The sequence below is a fragment of the Argentina silus genome (assembly GCF_951799395.1).
Source record: "Argentina silus genome assembly, contig: scaffold_591, whole genome shotgun sequence".
Taxonomy (NCBI): Eukaryota; Metazoa; Chordata; class Actinopteri; order Argentiniformes; family Argentinidae; genus Argentina; species Argentina silus.
Window position 1 is genome coordinate 5,001 of NW_028153211.1, and position 5,000 is coordinate 10,000.

The 5,000-nt window shown below is 54.2% G+C and overlaps 1 long non-coding RNA gene across 1 annotated transcript in view; it reads left to right on the plus strand.

Moving 5' to 3' along the window:
- The window catches only part of LOC310824376, a 12,169-nt gene that overhangs the window by 3,460 nt on the left and 3,709 nt on the right, over positions 1 to 5,000 (plus strand). The window lies entirely within an intron of this gene.

Consider the following 5,000-nt stretch of genomic DNA (forward strand, 5'->3'; position numbering starts at 1 on the left):
CCTGAGAGCGTGTTCCCTGAGCGTGTTCCCTGAGAGCGTGTTCCCTGAGAGTGTTCCCTGAGAGCGTGTTCCCTGAGCGTGTTCTTTGATAGCATGTTCCCTGAGAGCGTGTTCCCTGAGCGTGTTCCCTGAGCGTGTTCCCTGAGCGTGTTCCCTGAGAGCGTGTTCCCTGAGCGTGTTCCCTGAGAGTGTTCTCTGATAGCATGTTCCCTGAGAGCGTGTTCCCTGAGCGTGTTCCCTGAGCGTGTTCCCTGAGAGTGTGTTCTCTGGCGTAGCACCACGCTAGTCAGGAGGACGCAGACACACTCTGACATGTTTTGAAGAAGCTCCAGAGTGACATCATCAGCCTGTCCTGAACTCTGCCAGGCTCAAGCTGATGGATTACGCTCTTTAAACAGCATCACAATGCAAGATCATGTCTCCTGGCCTGTGCTGTGAGAGAGCTGGACACACACACACACACACGCACGCTCTGCACCGGTCCTTCAGGGGGTTCCCAGGGAGGGGGAGGGACAACATCTAATGGAAAAACTGACGCTGTAACAAGACACATCTGTCTCCTCCCTGTCTCCTCCTCCTGCCTTCTCCCCTGTCTCCTCCTCCTGTCTCCTCCTTGTCTCCTCCTCCTGCCTTCTCCCCTGTCTCCTCCTCCCTGTCTCCTCCTTGTCTCCTCCTCCTGCCTTCTCCTGTCTCCTCCTCCTGTCTCCTCCTCCTGCCTTCTCCTGTCTCCTCCTCCTGTCTCCTCCTCTGTCTCCTCCTCCTGTCTCCTCCTTTGTTCCCCCTCTTTCACCGTCCGTTACCTCTCCTCTCCTCCCAGCCCTAGCCTAGCCTAGCCTAGCGTAGCCTCCTTCCCATCGACAGCCAGTCAAGGTTAGCCTGCTGGACCAGTGTGTCTCGTTAGCTCGTTAGCTCGTTAGCTCATGACCAGCAGTACTGATGGCGAAGAGTAACCTGGGGAGCGGCACAGGGATGATGTCAGACTTCCTTCAAGGCCATCCTGTTCGTCTAGGTCCGGGTCCTCCTGGTCCTCCCGGTCCTCCCGGTCCTTCTGATCCTCCTGGTCCTCCTGGTCCTCCTGATCCCCTGGGCCCCAGCTGGTCCTCCTGGTCCTCCGGTTCCTCCTTGTCCTCCTGGTCCTCCTGATCCCCTGGGCCCCAGCTGGCTGTTCTGACAGAGTCAGTCCTGACCTCGGTGTTAGCCCTGGGTTGGCAGGCAGCCTAGTCCAGGGTGAGGGTTAGGGTGAGGGTGAGGGTGAGGGTGAGGGTGAGGGTGAGGGTTAGGGTTCAGGCCAGAGGTGCAGCTGAACAGTCTTCCTAGGGATGGCAACAGTGGATTTCTTTCTGGTGAAATGTGAAAAAAAGATGAAATCAAACTGTCGTCCAGCAATTAGTATAAAGTAGCATAGACTCTACTCTCCCCTCCCCTCCCCCTCCCCTCTCCCCTCCCCTCCCCTCCCCTACCCTACCCTACCCTTCCCTTCCCCATCTCAGAGTATTGCGTAGCACAGACTCCCTTTAGTCTGAAAGGCCAGTCCACCATGTGCCTCTCCTGTAGTACATCCTGTAGTACATCCTGTAGTACATCGACGTATGAACTACTCTGTGGGGAGCGCTAAGCTACGCTAAGCTACGTCCATGAACAGGGATTCAGAGGTCTGCAGTGATCGTTGCTAAACCTACAAGGCTTTATTATCTCACCCGTTGGCTTAATGGAGGGCTGTGGCACCTTGACTCTGCCCTGACTGCAGCTCTGTGTGTGTGTGTGTGTGTGTGTGTGTTCATGACGTGTTTCATTACAGGTGGAGTTATTACAGCAATATAGTTGTGTTTCTGTACAAGCAGGCTACTCAGGTCCCCTCACACCCTCCATTTAGAGGGGAGGTTCTGGTGTCTGGCTGAGCTGGTGCCGCCCGGCCTGTGACCCGCTGGATAATAAACAGACTGAAGAGGCCCGCAGGTTCTGGTGGGCCGGGTCGATTGGACTGTCAAACATACATTAGGTTTTATAGGAGAACTCTTATGTAAAGAGGAGTACAGACTCCGCCTCTTCTTTGCCATAGACACACAGTGTACAGTAACACACACACACACAGCCCCCCCCTCCCCACACACACACACACACACACACACAGTAGAGTGCAGTTTGTTGCAGTTTGTTGCTTTGTGTAGTGTCATGGTTCATAGTGAGGTCACACACTGTTCACCAGATCACACTCTGTCCCTCTGATCACAGCTCTATTGAGGTTCTGTTGAGGGCTGTATTGAGGTTCTGTTGAGGGCTCTATTGAGGTTCTGTTGAGGGCTCTATTGAGGTTCTGTTGAGGGCTCTATTGAGGTTCTGTTGAGGGCTCTATTGACGTTCTGTTGAGGGCTCTATTGACGTTCTGTTGAGGGCTCTATTGAGGTTCTGTTGAGGGCTCTATTGAGGGTTCTATTGAGGTTCTGTTGAGGGTTCTATTGAGGTTCTACTGAAGATTCTATTGAGGTTCTATTGAGGGTTCTACTGATGATTCTATTGAGGTTCTATTGAGGGCTCTATTGAGGTTCTACTGAGGGTTCTATTGAGGTTCTACTGAAGTTCTATTGAGGTTCCACTGAGGGTTCTATTGAGGGTTCTAATGAGAGTTATTGGTTTCCTGGTGAGATTCTGCGGGTCTGTCGTGGGTCATGTTTAGTAGAGCTGTAGAGAAGTAGAGAGAACAGGTCAATGTTTTAGAATGGAAACACATCGGAGTCTTCTTCAGGTGGCATCATCTCTGTTTCAGACCAACGAACAGTCCTGGAGGTAGACACACAGGGTGGTGATGAACAGTCCTGGAGGTAGACACACAGGGTGGTGATGACCAGTGAACAGTCCTGGAGGTAGACACACAGGGTGCTGATGAACAGTCCTGGAGGTAGACACACAGGGTGGTGATGACCAGTCCTGGAGGTAGACACACAGGGTGGTGATGACCAGTGAACAGTCCTGGAGGTAGACACACAGGGTGGTGATGACCAGTCCTGGAGGTAGACACACAGGGTGGTGATGACCAGTGAACAGTCCTGGAGGTAAACACACAGGGCGGTGGTTTAGGTTTATATCATGTGTGTGTGTGTGTGTGTGTGTGTGTGTGTGTGTGTGTGTGTGTTGAGCCATGCCAGAGGATTGTGTTCCATATTACCATGCAGACGGATGGTAAAGTGCTCTGCTAACATAAACACTCCCAGATGGAACTAAGTACCCTTGTTCTCCTCTCCACTTCTCCTGTTCTCCTCTCCTCCTCCTCTCCACTTCTCCTGTTCTCCTCTCCACTTCTCCTGTTCTCCACTTCTCCTGTTCTCCTCTCCTCCTCCTCTCCACTTCTCCTGTTCTCCTCTCCTCCTTCTATCCACTTCTCCTGTTCTCCTCTCCTCCTCTCCTGTTCTCCTCCTCCTCCTCTCCACTTCTCCTGTTCTCCTCTCCTCCTCTCCTGTTCTCCTCTCCTCCTCCTCCTCTCCACTTCTCCTGTTCTCCTCCTCTCCTCTCCTGGAGGCTGGTTATGGGTTACCAGGTGCAGGTATTGATAGAATAGAAGGTGAGGCAGAGACAGACAGAGAGAGAGAGAGAGAGGCTGGGGGAGAGGAGAGTGTATCTATCTATCTATCTATCTATCTATCTATCTATCTATCTGTGAGAAAGTGAAGCCCACATGTTAAAGGAATCGTCTACTGAGTGGAAACCAGACTGTTGTTGAGGTGAGGAGGGCAGGAGTGAGGAGGGGGGGGGGGAGGAGGGCAGGAGTGAGGAGGGGGGGGGGGAGGAGGGCAGGAGTGAGGAGGGGGGGGGGGGAGGAGGGCAGGAGTGAGGAGGGGGGGGGGGGAGGAGGGCAGGAGTGAGGAGGGGGGGGGGGAGGAGGGCAGGAGTGAGGAGGGGGGGGGGAGGAGGGCAGGAGTGAGGAGGGGGGGGGGGGGAGGAGGGCAGGAGTGAGGAGGGGGGGGGGGAGGAGGGCAGGAGTGAGGAGGGGGGGGGGGGAGGAGGGCAGGAGTGAGGAGGGGGGGGGGAGAGATCTGGGGGATAACTCAGTGTTTCCAGAGGGTTCTGTCTTCTAACCCTAACCCACGCCACACGGTCGTGGAGTGCTGCACGGGGCTGGGCTGGGCTGGACCGGGCTGGACCGGGCTCATCTGGGCTCAGGAAGGTTCTGCCAAGCCGGGCCCACGTGCAGGACGCACCATGGTTGGACCACAATTACAATCAAGCCATAATCCAAACAGTTTGTGATGGGACGCCATGTGCCCATCAGCCAGCGTTCAGAGACGCGTTCCCTGGCTGACAGGGTTGGTACTGCGGCTTGGTTCTAGGATTCCCTCCCATCTTTTTCTGTTTGAGGAAAAGTCAACAGTGAGTTCTCCTTAAGCTGTGGTTTGGTCTCAATCAGAGTTCCTCCAGTGGAAACAGCTCAGAGGAGCCTCACGGGCCAGATGTTCCTGGAGGTCAGGGTTGGATTGAAAGTCCTTTGTGATGCTGTGCCATTTAGACACATTCACATTCTCACACACACACACACACACACACACACACACACACACACACACACACACAGAGCGACCCATCTGCTGTAGCTGTTATGAGTCTCAAGACGATAGAACGAGTGACTACCTCTCACCATCCCAGGTGTTAAGTGAGTGATTTCCACCAGAGCCTTTAATGGGATCTCTAGTCTCTCTCTGGACAGTCATTTACATCATCAACGTACATCAGAAGCTGAAGTCACAACACAACTCTCCTCTGTGGATGTGATGAGAGGCCCCTGACTAATGAAGACACCAGGCCAGGCCAGACGAGAGCAGAGCAGGCCTATCCAGAACCAGGCCAGAGCAGAGGAGACCAGACCAAACCAGGCCAGAGCAGAGGAGACAAGACCAGACCAGGCCAGAGCAGAGGAGACCAGACCAAACCAGACCAGAGCAGAGCAGGCCAGACCAGACCCAGGCCAAACCAGTTTGGATCAGATTGGATCAGACCTGGACCAGACCCGG